Below are 25,958 nucleotides of genomic sequence, written 5' to 3'. Positions count from 1 at the left end.
GTGAAAACAGGACGTTTTTGTCAATGTCAGCAGTAACATTCTTGCCTCACATTATGTCACATGAGATGGAATTTATCTGCCTTAACATTTAAAAGAAAAGTTAGATGTCTAAATTTGTGCTGGTCACCTTAAGCTTCTTTTATTGTCAGTGACAAGAAACAGGCATCTCCAAAGGATGAATCATCTCACTTTAAGACAGACATAAAAAGAGGCTATGGGAATTCTCCCCTGGAAGCCTCCATCTCTATTCACTGACTACAGAAGTCTATAGTGACCGATTCAGATTTACAACACCTATCTTTTTAGATGGCTAACATCAGAGGAAATTAATCCCGCTCTTGACATCCTTCTGAAAGAGTACATGGGAAAAGCAAGCGTAAGATGCAGAAAAACAGAATTCTCAACAAGCATAAAAAACCAAAATATGCTGTCCCGGAAAAATTCAAAAAACAAGACCCTTTTGTGAAAATAACAGGGGATCTGTGCATTTCAAATGTCATGCAGTGTTTAATCTCCAAACCAGGATGGGCTCAATCATTTTTTAGGAGATTAAGAATACAGAGAGAATATTTTCAGAATATGCTGACAACGTAATATGCCTCTTCTGATTATGAGTAAGCAGCAATTTTCAAAAGCTTATAATTCAGTGCAATGAGGATAGACGTTCAGCAGCATGGCAAAAGGCACATCTTATAACCCATTAAAGCTTCACTTTCAAATTTGAAGTCCTTGCTTAAAGCAAAGCAAAGAGATCCTAGAGCTTTTTTTAGAGCTTTTTTTTTTTCCATTTTCAGAAATGATACACCCATCTCACAGAAGCTTTTGCAAAGACATTCTGCCCATAGCAAAAACCGTGGACAGAAAATGTCTGCCAAAATAATCAAAGTCAAAATTCGAGAAAACCAACAATTAAACAGAGAAATGCTTTCCCCTAAGTGTTCCAAAAGACAAGGAAGCCCCTGAATTACACATTCATAGAAGATGGAAGACTTAATTGGGAAGTGTCACTGTACATTTGCCCACTTTTTACATGTTTACATTGGCATCCACTTGAATTATGGATTATCCCAGAATGGCCATTTGCAGGTACCTCAAAGCAGAGTTCATAATGAAATTGTTATACTGCTTTAAAGGTCCCATTGACCTCTGACAAGACTATAGGAAGACATCCATTTCTATTGTGGATTAATAGATCTCTCTTCCACAGCTTTGCCCTCAGTTTTGTCTTTTCTTTTTTTGCTGCAAACACAAAATTGTACTAAAAATGTAGCTTCTTTTCCATGGATCAAGTGAAAAAGATGCTCATTTTAAACATCTAAAATCCCCATCATATGACTGTTCACATCACGTGAATTATGGTGCTAATTCATGGCTAAAATATATTTTCACAGACTTCAATGTGATTTTTGTAGTTATATTCACAAGTCTTTAAATATAATTTAACACATTTTAGAAAGCTCACAACTTCTGCCATCTCTCATCTTTAGCCAAAACTTAAGTAAAAGCCTAAACTGAACAGCTAAATACATCAAAATTGGAAAAATAAAAATATAAAAAAATCACTAAATAAAATAGCAGAATCTTGGCTGATTTTGCTTACCCACAAATATTCCCAGTATCACAGAACAGCTGAGATTAGAAGGGACCTCAGGAGATCATCTAGTCTAAACCCCTGCTCAAGCAGGGTCAGATGCAGCAGGCTGCTTGTTACCATGTCCGTGATCATGTATCTCTACGGATGGAGACTCTACAGCCTGTCTGGGCAATCCGCTCCAGCGTCTGACCATCCTCAAGGTAAGAGTATTTTATGTATTATGTTTAAATAGAGTTTTCTGTATTCAATTTGTAGCCATTGCCCCTCATCCTGTCACTGGGCACCAATGAAAAAAATCTGTCTCTGTCTTTACACCCTCCCATCAGGTATTTAATGTGAAAATGAAATGCTATTCGGTATTTTGCTGTTCAGGAGAGGCAAGAATTTTGTGCTTAAATTAGTCCAACCACTAATCATATGACATCACCCAACCCACACATGATGCTTGGTGCTATACAAAATCAAGCTAGCATTTTTAAGATTCAGAAATCATGTATGTATATATGAATTAAACAGCATCATGCCTACACTATAAATTACTATAGGATGCCTGCTTACCTGCTAGCCATTTGCAACCATTTCCTGGTTTTGGAGATCTGACTTTTAATTTGCAATGGATATAAAAGACCCTGCACTACCAGAGTGTGAAATGTACAACAAAACAGTAGTTCCCCATTAGATAATAAGCTGGGTGCCTCACACAAGTTTTTCCACTCTTATAAATGGCAGAGAACTAAAAATATCTACAAGGTCTGAGACTATAGCTTACCAAGCACTTTAAGCTGTACAAACTAGCACAGCTGCCAAAAGAAGTTATCATGCACTCCCCCACACTTTTGGCTGCTAATTCCCACCACTATCACCCTTTGTACCAGTCACAGCCCTTGGACAGCCATATGGGAGAAGGCTGGGATAAACCCAGCTGAAAACAAAACTGCAGAAATAATTAGTTATTTTCAGCCAGAACCATTCTGCAAATTTATGAACAGCTACACATGCTGAGGGAGAATGACAATATGGGGAGGGGAAAAGCAACTGGCACTGCTTCTTACACAGATATTCCAGGTTAAAATGAATACTTAGGCTGAAGCTAAGTGGTCAATGGAGAAACAGAAGCTACCCAACACGTAATACTGAATTCCCTAGGCACTACTTTTAAGATAAGCTGAATTGGCCTCTAGAGATGTCTGCTTCTCTCCTGATGGCAAACGGAATCTAGGATGACTAACTGAGACTTAGCTGCTTAGTTTCTATGTATCTAAATTAACTCAGAACTAGATGAATAGAAAATGGTAGAAAAACATGTCTGTGACTCTTAGAGCACTTCATTCCCATTAACAATTGCCATCTGGGGAGGGAAAAAGAAAAGTAGCATATCTTACCATCACACAAAAATAGGAGGAGTACGTATTTTCTGTATGCTCCACAAATTTATTCCTAAACCATATTTTACATCTATAAGCAATATGTTTCAATGACATGGTCCTGTATTCCTCCCACAGAGCATATGAAGAGCATATAAATCCACAGCAGAAACAGCCACAGCCACAGTTAGGTTATAAATCACTTACATTTCTTTGGAGTCACTCAGTAACCTTGCTGTGCTGTTGGAAGGGACGGTCTTTTTGCTCAAACTGGTTCTCCTTCCAGAAGAGTCTATCACCTCTACAGCAGATAAGGACAAAGGTCCTTAATTGTCACTTGAAATTATCTAGGGATAAGAAGAGAAAGGAACACAGTAAGTGCAAGTATCCATATTGTGTTTTACAGCAAGGTATTACAATCACCTCTTTGAAACACACTTTGGGGACCATTTTTACACACATGTACTATGTACCCTGGAAGAAATCCCACACATTTTATATGTTTCTTACCTTTTTTGTTTGAAACATGTAAAGTAGTCACTACTGCTAAAATAGTCACCTGCTCCACTCCTGAGATTCCCAGCAACAAGACTATTATTTTAAAACCTGGAAGTGTACAAATTATAGAATCATAGAATAGTTAGGGTTGGAAAGGACCTTAAGATCATCTAGTTCCAAGCCCTCTGACGTGGGCAGGGACACCTCACACTAAACCATGTCACTCAAGGCTCTGTTCAGCCTGGCCTTGAACACTGCCAGGGATGGAGCATTCACAGCTTCCCTGGGCAACCCATTCCAGTGCCCCACCACCCTTACAGTAAAGAACTTCTTCCTTATATCCAATCTAAACTTCCCCTGTTCAAGTTTGAACCCGTTACCCCTTGTCCTGTCACTACAGTCCCTAATGAAGAGTCCCTCCCCAACATCCTTATAGGCCCCCTTCAGATACTGGAATGCTGCTATGAGGTCTCCATGCAGCCTTCTCTTCTCCAGGCTGAGCAGCCCCAAAAGGTTTGGGCTCATCCGCGATTTGAACCCAGGACCTCTTGCACCCTAAGAGAGAATCATACCCCTAGATCAAGGAGACAATTTCGTATTACTGATTGCTTTTCACCACAAAGAAACTTTCAATACTTTTGGAAGGGCTCAAGCAGGCAATCACAATTTGATGAACAGAGGTTCACTGGAAACCATCTTGGTTCCCCATTATTGATACTCTAATCTGAACCTTCTGTTAAACAAAACAGCCCTCTCTTGCACTACATCTTATTGCTCAGAAAGTCAGACCTGGTGTTTATGATGGATAGGTCCATGAAAACTCACCAGTCAGATTCAAAACTATAAACTTAGTATCAAAAATTACTGGGAAAGGAATAAGGAACAAAGCATAACACATCATCTGCCACTGTACTAATCCCTGCCTTTAAAAGCCTGCTCTACTTTGGTGTCCAGCACAGAACACACAACCCAACAGAACTAATTAGCAAAGGTTCAGAGAAGAAAATTGTACATAATCAAAGGTTTAGAATGGCTTCCCTATGACACACACCACAACTGTGAGGCAGCTTAAGGAAGGGCTGTATAGAATATAGGAGACTACAAAAGCCTGAAGAAGATGGAGAGGTTGCACAGACATCATCTGTTCCCTATCCCTTTAACTCAGGGAACTGCCTAGTAAAACTCAAGTTCCAAAGAAAAAGCAGGAATCTGTTGTCCACAAAATGGGTAACAGACTTGCAGACTTCTTCCCAAGGATGCTTCTGACACATGGAGTTTTCATGAGTCAAAAGGGAAAGTGGATGTATCCTTGGAAGAGAGACTTCACCGGAGACAGAAGATGGCCTATGTGAACCACTGGTCTGAACCAGGATGACAATTGTATCTCCTTGTATATTCACTTATGCTAGTGCTAATTAACAGATTCTAAGATCCATTTTACACTGATAAATTCACTACACAAGAACTACAGTTACTGCATTTGGTACACAGGCAGTCTAGTCTGACTTGCATTGGGGTAGATCCTTTTCTACTGCAATGAGAATTCCCATGGTTCTCTCTATTTTACTACATGCTTAATAAACGTGATTGACTTTTTAAAAATAGCATCACCACAGAAAAAAAACCATCAAATGAGGTAGCAAAGTCTTACTGTGAAGCAGCAGTAGCCTTCCTCTCCCCAGTCCACAGTCCCAAAGCAGCCAGGGCAGAGGGCTACAAAGCAAGGTTCTGCTTCTCAAGTTGTTCGCTGGTCTCATGTGTTTGACTCTGTAACTTCATCCATGTGTTCCCACTCAGTACAACACATATAAATGCAGGTCAGCATCTCCATGTCCCAAGTTTCATCTCAAAGCAAACCTTAAAAATCATATACTCTTTGTTCCAATATCTTCTCTTTTACTTTAATCTCTAGGATACAGCAGTGTTTCTGATTTATTTTGGGTAAGTGCAGATCAATTAAAATTCCTTCAGGGAAGCCTCTGAACCAGCAGAAAGTGAATGACTGTCATCAGGAACAAACACTTTTTGCTGTCATGGACTGGTATGTCTCTTTTGAGCAAAAACTATGTTAATTAATTCTATCCATACCTACCAGGTGTACCAAAGGAATATAGCAGTCCTTTCTGCTGTCTTGCTAGATACAGATCTTTGTGTCTGTGAACTGAGTATCCCTTTATGGAGACTTATGCATTGGCACACTATATGAAGAAGCAGTCTGTACTAGCACAAAAAAACATAACAGGACAAAAATAACTTTGTTCAGACATCAGTATGCAACCAAAGTCCCTTTTGCAAGATGCACAAATTAATACCTTAATGTTCCACCCAAAAATCAGAGATTTTCCACTCCATCTACACACAGACCTATTTATTATCATTCTTTTTAGACCCTACAGTGAGGAATTTGAATTACTGATACTTTTTTTGGTCAGCTTGATATATTGGATCAAAGTGTGTTTACTGTTCTGTCTATTCCCCCTCATCACTTCTCTGCTCTGCAAAGAAGAGGCTGCTACGATGTTTGCTGTTCTGCTTGCTTCTGCAGCTCAAATGGCTACACTAAGGATGAAAGAAAATTCACTGTACAGCGTGCTAATGATCAAAGACTCATGCACTACTGGCCTATAGCAACATTTTAGGCCACCTCTCCCTTCTACCATTTGTCCAACTTTCTGTTTAGAATGTAAAATCTTAAGGGTAGGAATATAATCCATCCAGCTCAAAAGGAATCCAAGTTCTGTTTGACATCCTGCACGTCACTGTGATACTAACTATAAATAAGTGCAAGCTGTAGCAAACAAGAACTGAATGTCTTAGAATTGATGCATGAGCAATGACAAGCTTCTTGCAAAACTGTAAGTTTTAGAGAAGTGGATTCCAGGTATACCATAGCAGATAAAACGCTAGTGCAGGATAAACCCTCTAAAAACTATCTGATAGCAGTAATAACAACAACACAGAATTATCACTGCCAGTATTTCAGTGGTAAGAAAGAATGCCATGAGAACAGATATTAGAAGACAGCTACTGTCTGACAACCTACTGGTTGCCAAATAAAAGCTGTGATTCTCGCTCTTTCCATACGTGGCTTCAAGTTACATCATTTGGCTCTCTCACACAAGGGCACAGAAAGGGACAAAAGCTGATATGCAATTACTTCAGTTGCAAGTGCTGGGACTTGAGAGTTACACACAAAATTGTGTAAACTAAGAATGCTTTTTCAACCACTTGTTATATAATCCCATCTGAAGATTAAACGAGCATTCACGCCTGCTTTAAAAATTTATTCCACATATTCCCTAATTCAATTATACCCCTGGTGGAAATCTACTTATATCATAGTACATATCAAAGATACAGGAAGAAATTTTTACACGAAGAATTTCTTAGCTTATGTTTTTTATTTCTGGAACAGCATAATGATACAAGTAACCAATGAGATTAAAGACATAAACATATTCCAGAGTACACGTGTATCAATTCAGGGTATTTAAAAGCTATGCCTGTGTGCAGGCTCACACCATTTCCATAAGTTACCTAAGACACAAAGTAAAAGCTATATATGGTAATGTGCTCTTATTAGCATTACTGTTATGTGACTTTTTTGGCAATTCATAAAGCCACAGCTGCATTACAAAGTCATCCCAAACAGGTATTGATAAGATACTTTCTCTCATGACTGCCACCTATTTTTAGACTGCGTTACATAAAAATGTGTTAAAGTGTTTGAGGACTATACAAGCAAGTTTCTCCATTATTTTAGGATTATATATCTTATTTACAAAAAATCCAATGGCTCAGGTCCCTGACTGAATATGCCATAAAATTCCATTTTAAGCATCCTATTAATTTTACTTTCAATATCTGTAGCCCTATTGCATGAAAATAAGCAAAAGACTAGAGCAGGATCTGGCCTGAAATTATAGTGTATAAACAATCAGGGACTGTATTGGAGTTTTGGTTTGAGATTGAATAACATTTGCTCTCATATGTAATTGTATAGTCAGCCTCATGTCGTATTACAATCATGTGTCTTTAGTACCGTGTTTATCTAAAAGCCTTTACCCAGAAACCTTATCTCACAAAAACATAAAACTCACAAAAACAATCACTGCTTTGCTAGAGAACTCTGAAACCTCTGTTAAGAAAGATGTATTAAAATACTGCCACAAAACACACAAATATATCTGGGCAAAGGTCCTTCCCAGCTGCTCTCTGGTACCATTCTCCTAATTTGGAAAAAAGATAATGAGTGAACAACAGAAGAGTCACAATGTAAATAATTCAAGAAGTAAAGGTGTTGCACTTCAAAACTCCCTAAATGTTGTGATGTTCAACTGAAAGAAGCTGTTTGGTTTGTCTGCAATTTAAGGAAGTTTACTGTGCTATTATTAAAGAAACAATACTTCAGAAAACATCAGAGTTGGTACTACTTCCTTTCTCTCACATAATAAAAAGAGAAAGGACAAATTATGCATCTACAGGTAAAATGGCCTTGGCACAAGAGCCAATGCATAGGTCCTATTAAGATAAACAATAATCATGCCTGTTCTTTGATATAAATCTCCTGCAGGACCTGAAAACACCCACTAAAATTTGTAGTATTTTAAAATCTAGTCCCCTCACCAGCTGTATACTGCAACTCTTCAAATCTTCTGGATTTGGATCACCATTAACAGCTAAGAGAAAGGCTCCTTGTTTCTCTTGCAGATTTATTCAATATTTATTCAAAATATATTGAACAGAAATACAACCTTAAACTGAATTGTAGGAGGATGGACTGGCATGAAAACAAAGGTAAGACCCGTGTCTAAGTAACTGCTTGCATGGTTAGCTGTCTACCATCCCAAAGCAAATGCTGTATACAAGAGAGAGAATAGAAGACACAGGCTACCTAGCTCTATCAGGCAATCTGCCAACAAAGATATAATGCTGAATTCAGGACAACCAGATGAAATAATTGGTAAACAGTTGTTAAAGCAACATCTAAGCTTGGGAAGGTTAAACAGCAGCAAACTTGCATAGTACTTCTTGTGGCAAATATGTCTATTTTTCTCCAGCCATCCCCACTGGGAAGAGTGCCACCTCCTTTATCTGATATTCCTTCCAGCTCCATCTGCCCTTCTCTTTCCAATGCTAGGCCACCATTCAACACAGGCATATAGCGCGATCTGAAGAGACAAATACTGAGCGCTTCGCTATGATTCCAGATGCGCAGCACCACACACAACTCAGGCAGGCAGGGCTCTGAAATCAACACCACCACTGACACAACGATAGCAGGAATTCAAGGTTTGTTTTTTAATCCACCTCATTTCTGAATGGTTTTGATCCCAATTACCTGAGAGAAGATCACTCAAACACACAGTACTGCTACAGTGCTGCAGGAGGCTGGGGGGTGCAGAAGGTTTTTGTAGAGGGAGAGATGTGACAAATTCTGTAAAACTCCATTTGGCTTTTTTTTCCCTATTTCTCCTTTCACTCTTTTATTTTTCCTCCCACTCTCAGTTTTGCTGAAAGCATGCTCCCCTCTTTTAGCCCTGCAAGAAACACAACACGTGAATGGAGCCGGCAGGGACAGGAGCACAAGAGGCGAGCATTCAGTGACAGCCAAGATGCCTCCTTGTCACCTTAGGCAATGCCTGGGCACGGAAGGACTGAGATGGGATGGAGCGAGGTCAGCAATGCTAAAGCCAAAAGTACAAGGGCATGAGGTTTGTAAAACAGTCTACGATTGATAAAACTTCGGAGACTGTGACAGGCCAAACAGTAGGGGCATACGCTTATTTAAGGGATGATTTAAATTGTTACACAAAAGAAGGAAGACCTAATCTAAAGATGTGAACACCACTGTGCCTGAATGGATTTGCTCATGTGGACCTATTTGCTCTTGTGTGCTGTAAACAGGATGACATCCTTGGGACATCTTCAAATCCAGTATTTCCCTTCTGAGCTTTGTCAAATTGGGATGTAATTATATGTTCAGATATACTGTGGAGTTTTCTAGGGGAGCCTGATTTATTTTATTGTCATTGTTACATTGCCTGGTACATGCTTATTTCACAAAGCAGTGCAAGTTACCTTTCTGAGTAATTGTTACTTGTCTTGTCTACTTCTTTTCACACATGCAGAGCATACAGTGGCCTAGAATGGGTAAAGGCAAGGATTTCCAGAAAGGATACAGCAGCACAATGACATAAGGTGCTCTAAACTGGGGCTGAAGCAGCCCTAACTTCCCTCACCTTCCTCTTCAGCTGCAGACTTTGGCTCCTTCCTTGTGCTTACTTGAAAATTTGTGCAACTGCAAAGTGAGACAGATCAGGGAGTTCGATTACTTGAAAACAGTCCTGCAAAACAAGTTATCAGCTTTTGACCAAAGTGGGGACATCCCTGCCACAGCAAGAGAGGAGTGGGGAGATGTGGCCTGGATAAAGGTGGGACATAAAACTGTGAGGTGGCTTGGCTCGCACTACTGAGAAGCTCACCCTGTGCGTCCTGGGGTGTAGACTAACGAACACTTCATCCAGTGGCAGAGGCACCACATCCTCCTTCACCACCGGCAACTGAGCTGTGCCAGGGCACCTGTGCATGGAGCTACATGATCAGCCATGCCATGGAAGTAGTCTAGATTAAACTTCCACCTTGCAGACCCGCAAACCAATGTATGAGCATCTTCAGAAGTATGGCAATGAGGGGAAGAAACCAAAAGATGCTTAAGTGAGTACTACTACTAAAGAAGCATTTACCACCCCATGATCTGATTAGCTATGGACTCCAGCAGTCAAAAGCTATCAGGTATCACTGCAGCCTACCAAGTGCCATTGTCCCCAGCTGCCTCCCCCTCTGCTCATCTCCAGCCTACAAAGACTCACTACAAACAAGTGTGAAACCCCACACTTCATATGAGATGGCGGTGCAGTCCTCGGGGCACAGATGTGGGCTCTATGACTAGGACAGGCTGCAGCAGGGCAGTAAGTACTATAGCATGAAAATGCAACAGCTGCTGGTTTTGATTTACATGTCTTAGAACTGGGCCCCATTATTACAGTGGACATACACCGGCCTGGCATGCTTTGCTATATTATTGTTATATTTGTATATAGGTATGCACACACTTGTGATCGGTTCTCTCAATAGGCCATTGTTAGAAGTTATATTAAAAAGTGAAAACGAAATCCAAGTAAGAGGCTGGGTTTTGGCCTTAAGATTAAACAACTTCTTTTAAATTCCAAAAAGAGACCCTAAATTCTACTTTATATCACTTTCAATTTCAACCATATTTGATTTTTATGATGTATCGATCACATTTTTTCGAGGTAACATGGCTGTACTTTAGCAAGTACAAAGTACACAATGCACACATACATTGTCTACAACATCAGAGTGCACATAAAACAACTGTGGTCCACCATTCTACTAAACTACTGTCCACCTTTTAATAGTTTAATAGACAGAGGAGGGCAATCATTAAATGAAATCTTAATATTAGCTACCAGTCTGTAAACAGAGCTGCAAAGTATGGTATGTCTGAACTCAAAGTTCAAGAAATCCTATTTTTCATATTTAGTAATTTAGATTTGCTTAACTATTCATTTTCTCCATAATAAAAAACAGTAAAATAACAAAAAGGAAAAAAAAAACCAACCACTTAGAGAAAACAGGGGGAAATACCTTATCTGCATTTCTCTCGCAATTCCATTTGGACAACAGTATTTCCTAAACGTAGCCTATTCGCTGCTGGATATGTAATTACCTTCAGTTCATAGTCTAGACATTAATGCTTTCGTAGTATTTAAGACTCCTTGTAACATGCTTGCTGCTTTAAGTAAGCAAGGCTAAATCTTGACCAGATAAATTAGCAAAGAATGCAATAAAAGCTGCAATAAAAGAACTTTATCCTCCAAACCTTCAAGTTGCTGCTAAATGAGATTTCTTTGAAATGCAGATCAGTTGAACTAGATTAGTGAATTTTAGCTCCTGTCAACATCATAACAAAATACAAATACAATTGTTCACTGGCCTTATCTCCATGCTTCCATCTGCTGCCTTGTTATTTACTTTCCTTGATTTACTATGCAGATCTAAATAAGACACATCAAGGAGGGCTTACAACACAATGGCTTCTTAAGCTTTACATCAAGGTATTTGAAACTGAAGCCCTGAAAGGGCTGCCATCAAAGACATATCTCTAATGAACTTCCATATCAGAGAAGGTTTGGTATTTAATACTGCTGTGAAAAGAAAAAGCTACAAATCAGAACGGCCTATGAAGGAAAATGTCTGCATCTGCAAATCTTGATGAGATTAGCACCTACCAGAATTAGTATCCTAATAAAAATGATATCTGGTTCCTTGAAGAGTTAAACTCCCAAGCTTTGCAAAAATAATGCCTAGTGTCAGAATGGGAAAACTCAGCTTACAAGGTTGAAAGGTCAGGGCAGTATTCTTTTTCCTCCATAAAATGTTCAAAAAGCATTTCTGCTCATGGCTTCATTAAGCTACTGTTGACAAACTATCCTTGGAATTAAATAATTAACCCAGTGCTACAATGGTACTTTGTGCAACAGCAGGATTTTACAGTATTTAAAAAAAAAAAAATAGCAACAACTTCATGGCAAAACAACGTAATCTAAAATGACAGCATGCAACATTTGTTCATCAATTTTACTATTTCCCTTTCTCCCCCACAGCAATCTATGGCAGTGCAGAATAAAATCTCCTGTCAGTCTGCTTAAAAAAACAACTCTTAAGCGCCATTTCTATTACATGCCACAGCCCTACTTGCAAAGTGCAATAAATGAAGCTTTCTCCTCATGATTTAAACTCTCTCTATATATCTGATAGATTACACAAATACAAACAGCTTGAAAGTTTCCACAACCCACACGTAATCTTGTGCGGTAAACCGTCAGTTCTCGCAGCATGCTGCCATTTGACAGGAATTTTTTTGCTAGATGCCAAATTCCATAAACAAATGATACTTTTCTTTCTTAAGAAAGCATTTCAATCATTTATGTTATTCTATAGCAAGAGAAGATCCCACAAGCATGTTCCATACTGTGGATCAATCAGCTCCAAACCGAAGTAGACATGTTGTATGCTCCAGTGCCCGGAAATCATGCTGCAGGCTTACCAGATGATGAAAACAGAGGTATGCAGCGTAGGGGAGCCCCACATGGCACCCGCTAGCTTCTGGGCATGTCAAACTTCACAACTGCCCTACAGTCAATGACAGCAAACACCTTCCCTTTTCTTCTCGCCTCCAAACATCTACTTGTCTTTCTACCCTCCTTCCAAATTACAGGCAGTCTTCCAGAAACAAAGCCCCCAAACAGAAGCAGCATCCCATGGCTATACTGCAGAAACCGCAGTTGTCTTTACTAGATTTCCTTTCATACGGGCTATATTCCAGGCTTACTTACGGCCACGGGAGACCACTACCTTTCCTTGTTTAATGAAATGACAAAACAACAGATTTGCATATGCAGAAGCAGGTGCTGTAACAGGTTTGACTACTCTTGACCTAAAGCATATAAAAAAGATTTATCAGCAACAGCTGTCCCTAAGGTATATGGGCTCTGACGGGCAGTCAAAACTTTACCATCTGCACCGCCGTGTGTTAAAAATGACAATCTGAATTAAAAGCTGGTCAACAAATCTCATATAACTAATGCCTTCCATATCCCCATCCATATGCTGAATTCCCTAGATACACAACACTTAGATTATCTATTATAAATACCAGTCTTTAAACCTAAATAAAATAAGTCAATCTGGAAAGACGTGAAAAGTAAGTCTGTGGGAGTTGCTACTTATTCACGAAACAAGCATTTGAATAATACTTTGAACACACATAAGTCTGAATTGCTTCAACAATTTTTCATCATGATATAAGCATCTATTCTTTTAAAATAGCATTATATCTCTTTTCAGAATTAAAAAATTGCTATAAACATTTACATAGGCTAGTTTGAGGATTTACAGTGGTACAGCATTGTTTAGCCTGTAGATTATTAACCAATACCATTCTTGTTTAGCTTAACTTCTCTGAAACCGGTCTTAAATGCCTTGACAAAAAAACCTGACTGACAGCAAAACATTTCAGAGCATCTCTGTGTTCTCTGAACAATGAAAGTATCACAGGGAAGTGAGGTCTGTGGGTTTTGTTCTGATTTTTCCATCCGAAGGGGAACTGTTTTTTCCCCCAACCAGAGTAAGGAACCTGAGAGTCTGAATATGACCCCTTGGTGAACACAGTGACTTGGTCTGGAGCTATGCTAGCAGAAGGTAGCACCATATGCCCCGAGCCCCAACTTGGATGCTCTTTCTACAGTCTAATGTGCTTGTCAAAAGATGTTAAAATCACAGATTTACATTCTCTGAATAATCTTTATTATTGTACAAAGTAAAAAGGAAGGATAATACAATTTATCATGACTTATATAATATAAACTCGCATCCAAAACATATTTAAACTGTGAGATCTTTTTTTTGCTGGTGAACAGTTTCTGAGGTGTTTAAAATTACAGCGATCTTGTGCCTGGTATCAGTCACAGCTATTATAACTCTTCTTGGTTACAAATGAACTATATAATAAACTACAGCATTCATAATTTTCCTTACAAATGTGGAAAAACACAGCTCATGAACTGAAAATGAATGAAAATCACTCCACTGAATTTCACTTAACTTTTTAAATATATATATATATTAGGGTTTTTTAAGATTTAGAGCACCAGAGATCTCATCACTGTAATCCAGGCAAGAAAATTACTAAAATAAGAAAAAAGTAATCCATGGAGCACATACCGGAAGGAAATTTAAAATAACAGAAAATGTGCTTCACAACGTTTCTAATGATAGTTTTAAATGTGGTGGCACGTGTGAATTCATTCACTTTGTGCTTTGTTCCTCGGTTTTTAGAAGAAAGAAAAGCATTTTGCTTTAAGCGTATAAGTATATATATGCCCAAATATATTTGCAGGTGCTGCTGAAAGACGGGAGGTACTTTTTTCTCAAGTGAATAACAAAACTATCTTGCAGAATTTCATGAGATTCAGGTGATCTTTCAAACAGTTACCATTTCCTGCGAAAACAATGCAGACTTGGAAAAAAAAAAAGAAATACAATTTATTTACTCACTAGGTTGTAACTGTCTGTTGAGAGCTACAGTGATCCCCTCAAGAGCATAAATATTTAGACAAATTTTAAAGCGTGTATTATATACTTGACAGAACGTATTTACATGACAGCTCAGAGCTTAAGCAATCTGATCAGAAATATTTCCTCTATAAAACAAAATCAAGTTAGGGAAAAAAAAGGCAGCTCAGCCTTGTAAAGAGGGTTGAGATTAAAAACACAACCATTTAGAAACAGATTAGCCATTGAAGTGTTTGCATCAAAATTGCGATAACCTTCATCCTACTTCCCGATTCACTGGATCCTATGGATGAGTTTATGAGAATCGCACACGGCATTAACTCTGTGTCTTCTTTTACTAAGCTATTTAATTGCCTGCTCGTTATCTGCTGCCCTGCGCTCCCACGGGTGCCGCATCCCGGGCAGGCAGGACTGCCTCGTCATGGGGGGATGCCCATCCTATCCAGCTGCCCTGGGCAAGACCATGGGCTGGGAGGAAGGATATCACCCCTCTCCTTCATGGCAAAAGCTGGAAACCAGATCCCTGCACAACGCTGCCAAGGTGAGGTCCAAAGGTGACAGGGATGGGAATAACATGGAAATAAACCTTATGCACTTTGCTGGCACCTGGTGAGGGTGGATTCTGCCATCTCCCTAAAGCCCAGCACAGCTTGGGAAACATGCCCATTGAAGGAGCTGAGGGCTCATTTATCCCTCCATTGACCGACTGCGCTTTATCTTGGCTGTACTTAAATGAGTTCCATATTTTGGCATCAGATTTTGTGCTTCCAGGTCTGGCTTGCAAGCACTAACAAGTACATTCATCAAGCCCAACTTTAAACCATCACAACTGGATGGGGAAATCCTCCCTGCTTCAGACCATGAAGAGCATGAGACTCGGGACCTCACAGTGACCAACACCAACTGCCAATGCATGAGAAACATGCACAGAAAAATCTAGTAAATACACTTACAGGCATAAACACTCAGTGTGTTCTGTGCTTTTCAAACGGGAGACAAGCTTTTTAAGGAAAACAGAGCCAGCCCAGTGCAGCCATCGGACCTTCAACCTCAACTGCTGCCACCAAGCAGCAACTCACCAGAAAAAAGGTGTGAAAGGTTTGTATGAATACATGCATTGAAAACCTATCATGTGAGCTACCTGGAGGACCTTTTACATCCCTGCGTTGGAAAACAGTTACCTCAGGGTAACTACATAGATTGAATGAAGATGCAAAAGCAGAGACAGAAGAGATTAACAAGGAGCAGATGCAGAGCCAAGCAGTAAACTGGAAATACCTGGTGAAAGAAGTTAGGTTTGGACCACCTTTACTCACTGTTAGGCAATATTAAAATCAGATTAATCATGCCTAACTTTAAACATCCAAATAGGATGTAATCCATCACTACCTCATGCAGAGCTCCCAGCAGAGCTTGTGGCTCTCCCCTGAACGGGGAGCCAGGCAGAGCCAGTGCTGTCCTAGTTAAGGAGCATCAGTGAAGCAGCCAAAGTTTGAAAGGATGAATCCAGACACTGTTAGGAAGCATCACAAAAGCAAGCAGACCACAAGGACAATTTTATTTGGAGGAGAGAAGGAATTGTTGGATACTTTCTAAGCATAATGCAATTTGAGTCTGAAAAAAATTCAACTTTAACAGAAAAAATCTTCAAGTCCAGATTGTAGCTCAAGTTTCACAATGGCTATTTCCTCTACAGTGCTGCATAGACTTCTGTTTCTCCTATTTCAGACTGTTAAATTCAGTGGCTATTACTCTTGAATACCAAGGACTTACAGGCACTTATTAAGTTAGTACACATAAAGAACATAACATGTTTGGCTATATTTAGCTATAATTTTCAACATTTTAAGAAATCAAAAGCTAGGAAATGGTGGTGAAGAAGTGCTGAGGATATTCAGTTTTGAAAGCCCCAAAACAAAATGCAACAAAGTCCCAGCACATACAGACACCATGTATTAGTGGACTATAAAAACATACCACTTGTCAAATGATTTCCTATTCTACCTTTTTTTTTCAAATTATAAAGCAATCATTCAGATTTAATACTGAAAATTCGTGCCTTTTGTAAAAATATGTATGCTTCATAATGCACATGGAGTGATTTTTCACAAGGACTTGTTTACTTAATATATTAAGTAGCATGGAGACGTAATCTTTATGTTTACAGCATATTAAATATTATTAATATTTCAAAACAGGGTGGCAACTGGTGAATTTTTGGGTATTAATCTCCTTACTAAAGTCTATTTCCTTTTGTTTAGCTACAGCAATTCTCTTTTAAGTTTTAAAAGTGGGAATCTTAAAAAGTGGAAAAATACGATTCTAAAATGTTCTTTATTTGCAATTAGATTCCAAGGTTGCAGAATACTGTATCTGTCCCAATTTTACAGAACTGCTTAAGGCATCTGCCAACCAAGTTCCAAGAGGATTAGCTGTAATAAAAATGCAACATATGTAAATACAACCACGTATTTAAATGTCAAATATTTCAAACACAATAGAAAAATTACAAATTCAAAATTATCTTTCCAAACATATAATTCTATCAGCTCCTTCCATGAAAGATAAAAACTTGGAAACAGCATTTTTACTGTGCAAAACACACTATGTGGCAATACGTTAACTTAGCCTCCTTCATGTATCTCATTACTGAACTGAATGGGGATTTTTTATGAACACACAGCATACTCCACGTTTAACACCAATTCCACGTACTTCAGATTCACCTTGTAAATTCAGAAGAATCTTGCTCTTTGTGCCAAAACTAGCAAAAAAAAAAAGGCACAGTGTGAACTTTGAAAAGCACCTTTTCCTGTATACACTTTGGGTATCTTGTTTACTTGACATGATGTATAATATTAGCACAGGAAAAAGAATGCAATTACACAAGAAAATAAAACCATGCAGCTAAAACTCCTCTAAGTTCAGACACATTTTTCTCATCTCTGGATGTGGTACAACCTTGCTGTGAACTATTAGGTTTCCACTACTTAGAGACAGACGGTTTCATACTGCTCAACAGAGATTACTGCTGTCTATCTAAATAGGGCTTACAGTGGCATCAGCATATTTTATTAACTCAGAACCATAAATCCTATTCTTATATGCTCTCAAAGACCAATACTCCTAGGGTCAGTTAAATTTACAACAGCGTGGCACCTACCAGGAACAAGCTTCAAAGTGCGGATATGTTCCTTTGCAATAGCAAATTCTGAACTTCTGATACCTATTGAAAGTTTAAAAAGCAATACCCCATCCTTAATATTACACAAGAATTTTCCGAGCAGATTTTTAGCTCACTGAAAACATTACACATTATCCCAATGTACTTTAGAATGCCTCACAATACAGGTTTTCTTCGTGTTTCAAGAATCCTCCCTCCTTTGCATGATAAGCATGGTATTTGAAGGTGAGCAGATCTTAACATCTGCTCTTCCGTGAAGCCTTATTTAAAAAACAGAGGTTGTTACCAAGATTCTACAATTTGGGGGTCTCATTTTAAAGCAATAAACCAATTTTAAACAAGATCTTCTCCAATTGCAGACTCTTCACTATTTTATCTTATTGTAACACAACACTATTCAGTGGAACTTCACTCTCAAATAACAGTTTAACAATTCAATGCTATCACTGCTATGAGGAGAAAAAGAAAGTGAGCTTTGAAGCTATTTGATCTCCTCATATCAAAACTGCAATCTTGTACCTATTTCAGAATGCACTTAATTTGCTATTTTGTAGCAAAACAGTAAGACGACTACAAAAAGCAAAGAGCCAGAAGTAAACATTTTGATCAATCTAATTCTCCTTTAAAAAACGAGACTCCTGCTGTTCTTTTTTAGAAAAATATCTTGACATTTAAAAACAAAAATAAATGCATGTGTGTGACTTGTTTGTATCCGATAGAAACAATTCCCTCCTAAACATAGAAAGCACAGATTTTTCTTTTGGTAGTTTATGAAGAATATTTAAGGAAACACTGAAAACACTTAGCAAATCTTTTGACAATTTTGCACTGTGATGTGCTTTTTATGTAGACGTCTGAAAAAGAAGCATCAACTCAAAACAAGCACGCGATTTTAGCATACAGAGAAGGGACAGGGTGCAATTATACTGCATGCAAGAAGGTAGGTGCTGCAGTATCATACGGTGTATCACCAGGATATGGGAGAAGTGCCGAGTCGGAAACACTGATGACTTGCCACGATGTGCATGCCAGCAAAAATATGGTTTGGAAGGAATTAATAAAGTGGCTGGCTCTCAGAAAAAAACCCTGTGTACACTAAACGCTTTAAGCTTGAAGACTTACGATAAATACAAAACTCAGCTACTCAACTAAAATCACACAGAAGCTCCCTTCTTCGGATGCATTCCACCCTGCATCTACATGAACGCCATGCTGGCTTTGAGCAAGCCACCACAACCCATGCTTTCTTATGCCTCAAACTCAGTTATTAGTTGGTTTTTCAACTCGGAGATTTCCCAGTTGGGCAACTCTGCCGCTGCTTTACAGGGACACTGTCCTCAAAGACGCAGCGACCACCCACAATCGTGCAGGTGACTTTTTGAGGCCTACCAATGCTCACAAGATTGGTTCTTGAGATGGGGCAAGCAGGTCTAACAGCTCACTACTTCCACAAAGGGAACACTCCCACCTCCTCTCTCCCTGCCTTCCTGCATCACCCACTGGTACCCACTGCTTACCTTATGCTGTCTACAGCGATCTCATACACCTCTGTGAGCCAAATCAATTCACAGAAATGGCAGAACGCATATTCAGGCTTTTGCTAGGTTGGCTTTCCACTGTTTTGCTGAGTTAATTTGACCCACAGAGGGGTTTGCTGAGCCCCAGATCCAGTCCGAAAGAGGCTGCAAGCCTACATACGTGAGAAGAGGGAAGGGAATGGTAGGCTAAGGGCAAGGGCCCAGGGGGAAACATTTCCTTTAAAAAATGGCAACAGCCTATCATAAGAAGCGCTGAAACTAAAATCACGCCCCAAAACTGATTCTCCAGTTCATCACTTGCAATGAACCTATTTCTAGTTTGCTCATATGTTCCCTCTTTATCAAGCACAGGAGCTTTTTTCCTCCCAAGTTCCAGCTCAGACTTGCTTCTCAGAAAATGCTGCGTCTACTGTCCTGTATATGTCATCAGAATATTGGCTATCCACTAGCTCCAACACCTACTGCAATCCCTGACAAACGTGCAGATTCACACTTCATCCCATCCTCATGATGGTCCCTAGAGAGCCAGGTGCCTTCACAGCATCCTCTGAAACAGCTGTCACATGGCCAACAAAAAGCTTTATTTCCTAAAAGCCCAGATGTAAAGTATCAGTAAATCACAACACTACCCAATGGTCTCTGTGCAGATCAGGGGATAATTTGAGGGTTACAGTCAAAATGCTACCTGATGTGTCTCACAGTAAACAGTATCTACATTTGTGTATCACTTCCTTCCAGTCTACACAATGGAAATAAGTGCTGGCTTTGTAAGTTATTTGTTTGTTTATGTACTTAGGAGAGGTGGGGAGGAAGCAGAGAACAATAAAAGGGAAAAAAGAGCATTTTACTGAACAACCCTGTGTCCCATTATACTGACTGCTCTTGGATTACCAATTACATACAGTTACATACAGTTACATACACTCAGCTGTTACACTCACTTACAGCCTGTGTTAAACTGCAAAAAAAGTGGGGGGGAGAAATAAGGCTACTTTGTCACTACTGTGTGCAAAGGCTACTGCAAACCCAAACACTGAGAACTCTTAAATCATTTTAATGAGTTCTTGGAAGAAAGGTCTCATACTTCCTGAGAGTAAAAGAGCAGGAACTTAAGCAGAGAGATCGTATTTTGGCATACATTTGGAGAACTAAGTGCTATTTAGTCCTGCTAATAAACTGCAAGCAAGACTCCCAGCTAGACATTACCAAAAGGTTATCTTCGAAGTTGTAATGGTCAAAGATCTCAGGGGATAACAGATGGGCAACACAAAATTATGAAAGTAGTAGAGACAGGTTTCATCGCTGACATCGACAGGTTTCCAGGCCACTTCCTAGCTCCTAATTAACAATGACAAAGCATTTTGTCATCAACAACAACTAGAAAAGCAGTTGTTGAAGCTTTCAAAGCTTGAAACTAATCTTTGACAGGTTTTCAGAAGACACAGCTTGTTACAGACCTCCTAACTCAAACCCTGAACACAACAACTCTCCTTCATGGAAACGTGGCTTTCAAGAATAATATATCCTCAAGCTAAAAGTAGACACTGCCAAGTGCAACCGAAGATTCTACTTGGACATTACACACTGTATATTGCCAAAGAATCTGCAGGAGGCTGCAGATCTAGATCTACACACACATCAAGCTGCTGATGCCTAAGTTTCCTGACTGGTTTATTCAGTCCATTTTGATTCTCCCCACTCACAGCAAAGCATGGGCCAATTTTTTTTACCCACATCAAATATCCACAGTTTTTCCAGAGAAGCATCTATAATCTCTCCTTGTCGGATGAGTTAGTTCACTATTAATAGTACTACCTGTGATACTGGGAAGATGTGGATTCTCTACAATACACAACATCCAGAAAAGTTATATGTAAGATACTGTTCTGAGCACGAGTACATTTTAATGCAAATTCAGGCATTAATGGCAAATTAAAACTTCAATATGATGACAACAGTGATTCATGAAAAATCTAATGCCTTATATGATAATCTAAGATTACAGAAATCGTGTCCATAGGAAAAAGTCCAAGTTTCTTCTTTCACCTTACCACAGTCCCAGAGATGTCTCCTACCACGTGACAGTCTTAGCTGTCTACCCTCTGAATTTCTAGAACTATAAGAACTACCTGCAAGACAGCTCCACAGCAGATCTTAGCACAACAGCTCTGCGGGTGACTCCAGGTGCAATCCCATTGCATCTCCTTGCTGAGCACAGTCCTTCATTACCACCTTCCTTCCCAGCCTGCTCCCCTCCACGTTTACTGGCTGGCTGGACTGTTTGAGAATAGCACAAGTCAACAGAAAACAAACACCATAAATAACACTACAAAAAATAATGCACATTTATTAACTTAATATGCTGAAATGACTTAGTGAAGTCTAAGAAATAGTGGAATTGATGCACAGCAATTAGGCTACACTGAAGTTAGACAGGATCACAGAGTTTACTGAAAAAATCAGTTTAAATTATTTTGTATCAGTAATCTCAATTTTCCTATTTTTTCTCAATCTCCAGTTTCTTTTATGTAATGTTTCGTTCCCTTATTTTAAATTTACAGAAGTATCTCTCAGATCCTCCCTCTGGTGATTCTATCTTCCCAAGTTCCAGTGTGTCCTGGGTTCAAATGTTGGCTCACCTTTTGTATCTCCTTCAGAAAGAAGGGCAGCTTTCCCATAGTACAAGCTACAGCTTTCCCCACTTTCACTTTTCCATTCATATTCTCTATCATTATGTTTAACAGAATGAAGAAACACTGCAGGTTCCTACTGAACAAAGAGATTTACAACAAAAATAGAAAACTGAGATGGCATTAAGGCACTGGGGTTTATAGGCAGCTGCAGGAGACAAGAGCATAAGAACACCTGGCAAAAAGGAAGGTATGATATTTAATGCCAAGGGAGTACTCTCTCAAAAATCCTTAAAATTTCTCCTTTTTGCTGTCCACAGTGCCCAGCAGTCAAAGGCCTTCTGATGTAAAATATTTGACGGGTATGTCAAGAAGCTCTCCACAGAAACAAGGGATTTTATTATAAGCCAATGAGATCTAAAAATACTCTATTTCTCTTGTAGGAATTTTTTTTTTTCTAGCTTATAACTTTTTAGTTTAGACCAATAAAATTTGTACAACTAAGATTCACTGTGGTGTTGCCAGTTCTCAAAATGTTACTACAAATATTTTTATACCGGCTTTCATATACCCCATGTAACTGTAAAGGAGCTTCATGCTAAAAAAAATACCCTAAAAATCTGTGCTTGGTATCAGGGAGAAGTAAAGTTCAAAAATACATATCTGAAGTCTTCAACCTACAAACAAGGTTTTTAAAAGTATCAAAAATAACGAAAACGTCATACATGCTGATGCCTCTGAATTTTACATGAGTTCCTAAAAGCATGTGAGAACACTGAAATGACTGAATTCATCTTACTGTCCCATTCTGTTTCTGAAAGGGACACATGTAACATTCTTTAAATAACTGGGACCCAGACAGAGATGAAAAACTGTGGTGCTTTTTTATATAAAAAGAAACTCATTTGTCACAAGGTATAAAGAGCAATACAGAAGGCCAAGCATAAGCTGGAAAGAAAGACAGACTGTGCATGTCCACACCAAGCTATAGGGGTCATCCTCAATACTAACGAACGCATCCAAGTTTACAATGTAGGATGTCTACAGAAGGCTGACATCAAATCAAAGACCATGGCTGCACAGTTGAGAATTTTAACAGGCTTTGGCTTGTATTCTATACTGTTTTAACAATGTTACATCATTCTGTCAGTCTCAAGAGCATCATAACAACTAGGAATTCTTTGTGAATGGATGTTAAAGGCCTTTATACAGAAGGAAAGTGCCAACATAAAAGCACAGGAGAGGTACAAAAGTAAGAGGAGGAGTCCTATCTCATTCCATTTGCCTCCTCTCTTTTCCACTGGTGTCCATTCGAATGCCAGTATTAAGGAAGGCACAGGATAAAAGAAAGCATGAACTTCCCAGAGCTGGTTACCTTCACAAACCCCCAGCTCTGCGGATGGGACGGCAACAGCGGCAAAATAACGTGCTGCAAGCATGGAACTCCTACCTGAAACACAGCTTTAGAAATGTTAAGTTGAAGAGACAAAACAAGTGGAGAAACAGTCAGCTGCTCTGTTTAAACTATAACTCGGTTTTCTCTCATTCACAACATAGTGTTTCTACCTGAAGAGCGAAGTTAAGTCCCTCTGGATAAATCTATTTTTATTTTAACATTGAGCATATTCAGCGTTGAGGACAAGCTGATGAGACCGGAATGGACACACTTATCATGACTACAGAGTGTGGAGGCAGCACTAGGTGTACCCAGGGACAAGAGTAGCAGGCACAGCCCGTCCACCTCTTGCAGGGAGCTGATGACTGAGAGACAGCTACACCTCAAAATACCACAGGAACCAAAAGGAAGACAAAAGATCAGTTACTAGACTGGAAGGCAGACTATTTTAGACAGCAAGTTTATTCTCTGTGATCCTATAACTGACTACCATTCTTTGTCTTTGTAAAGGCAGATTTTACATTACCTAGAAATAATTCTTGCAGCCACCAATGTATCCAGCAAGACATACGTGGGCTTGCTTAGATTTCAGACTAACCACATTCTGTAGCTACTGTGATTTGTTAACGAGTTTTACTTCTTTAAAATAATTTAACAGGCCTCTTAAAAACCTAAGCTCAGATCTCCCCCACTGGAAAGAAGAATACATAATATTTAATGAAACAGAGCAATAATATACTCTAGTAAGCATATAATATTTTAACTTTATGCTATGTGATCAGGCTACCAATTGGAACTATCTATGCCCACCTATTTAAAACTCTCGTATTTCAACGTTCAACAACATTTCATCAATTTATCTTCAATATTAGCCTCCTATATGAAACAGCATACAGTTTACAACTGAGCAAACAGAATGTATAATACCCAAACACAAATCAGTGTTACATTTCAAACAGAAGATGACTGGCAGAAGACCAATCTGCTGTTATAACATCAGTACCAAGGTTATACCTAACCTTAAAGACCATGTCTTTAAGAAGAATAAACAACATCTAAGCAAACCAAGGGTGTTTTGTTCCTTGAGAATATTCAGAGCAATGCTGGCAATGGTCCTATGCTGACACAAGAAACAAATGAGCTAAAAACAGTGGCAATGAAAAAAAGTGCAAGAGCTAGCAAATACCATCTTTCAAGACCAGATGAAACTCAGCAGTTGAACAGAAGGTAGTAGAGGACAAAGTGACTTGAGAATAAGAAGTCATGAGGTCCAGAGATAGCTGTTACTGAATGATGTCTCTTAAGAAACAGAATATTTATTTCCTGTCAAAGAATTCAGAAAGTCCACTTTCTCCATCCGTGCTAAGTGCTACCATTCTCTTACTTGGCTGAAATAGCCTTCATTCCTATTTTTAGTCAAGAAGAATAGTAGCCCCTTTTTAATTCAGGCTTGATGTAAATGTACAACCCTATAAAGAAAAGGGAGAGGGATGGTAACGGGAGGACTGAGATTCTGCAACATGCTCTCTTTATTGCTGCCACTCTGTTTTCACAAGGGAGAGCAGTATTCATCAGAGGCTACACTCTCTTTTCTCTTCTCTTTGGTGCTGATGCTGACACACAGAGAGATGCCCCTAGAAGTGGCTGCACTGTTAATTATCAAAGGACACCCTGGGCTGAAACTGTGCTGGTACATACTGTACCCTGCACCTTCCTGAGCGGCAGTGCTGTGCTCTGCAATTCAAGCTTAGGCGTCTTCTAGCCCTTCGTGTTTCAAAATAATTTTGAGAATGCTATATGTTACTTACTAGCCACTGGAATCTCTCATGTTGTGTAACAGACCCTCTACTTTCATGGTGAGTGAGAATTCCAACACAGGTATTCCAGGTGGCATTTTAATTTACCCTCGACCACAGAAAAAAATATAGAGGAACAGAAGAAGAACCCAGAAGAAGATGGGAAAGCCAGGCAAAAGCAAATGCAGATGAAAATAATTCTTATATTTAAAATAAAGTGTGTAAACTTTACTTCTTTCAGTTGAATGACAGCCTGCATGTACACTGTGAATGCTGCCAAGCCATCAAGCCTCTGACATAAATTACCTAGTAGAGGACCTCAGAGGCCTCTAGGCAAACAGCAACACCATCAGTCTTCAGTGTCTCAGACACCACTTAATGCCTGATGAGTATGTGGTTGCTCAACAGTGATTTGGGCTTCAGTAGTAACCCAATCAAGTTAAAAGACCCTACTTAGGCCACTTGTTGCAAATTTTGACACCAAGCTCTATGTGCTACAAGGGCAGCAACCATACAGAAACCAGTGATGCTTTCAGCAACAGGTATGGAGGCTCTGCCCAATCTAATAAACTAAAAGCACCAAGACATGCACTCGTGCTGAATATGTGAGTACAAAAACACAGTACTCGCTTGTGCTGCCTTGGCATCACAGGTTTGAACAAGGAAACTTGCCGGTCTGAGGTTTAGGAGGAAAAACTGGAAGATCAAGATAAAATGCAGCCACAAATAGAGAAATTTAGACATTTTCCTCTATGCACACCCAGCCTCCAAAAAAAAAAAGGGTATGAAAAATACAGA

General features: G+C 39.2%; 1 protein-coding gene across 6 annotated transcripts in view; it reads right to left on the bottom strand.

The window, feature by feature from the left end:
• FOXP2 (forkhead box P2) overlaps positions 1-25,958 on the bottom strand; it is a 417,926-nt gene that overhangs the window by 348,725 nt on the left and 43,243 nt on the right. For all 6 annotated transcript variants that reach the window (XM_065697217.1, XM_065697620.1, XM_065697714.1 and 3 more), the window contains exon 2: positions 3,166-3,305. The gene's annotated coding sequence lies outside the window, so the exon portion shown is untranslated. The remainder of the gene's footprint in view (positions 1-3,165; positions 3,306-25,958) is intronic.

Source organism: Lathamus discolor, chromosome 1 (assembly GCF_037157495.1).
Source record: "Lathamus discolor isolate bLatDis1 chromosome 1, bLatDis1.hap1, whole genome shotgun sequence".
Taxonomy (NCBI): domain Eukaryota; kingdom Metazoa; phylum Chordata; class Aves; order Psittaciformes; family Psittacidae; genus Lathamus; species Lathamus discolor.
This window is presented reverse-complemented; position numbering and strand designations above follow the sequence as displayed.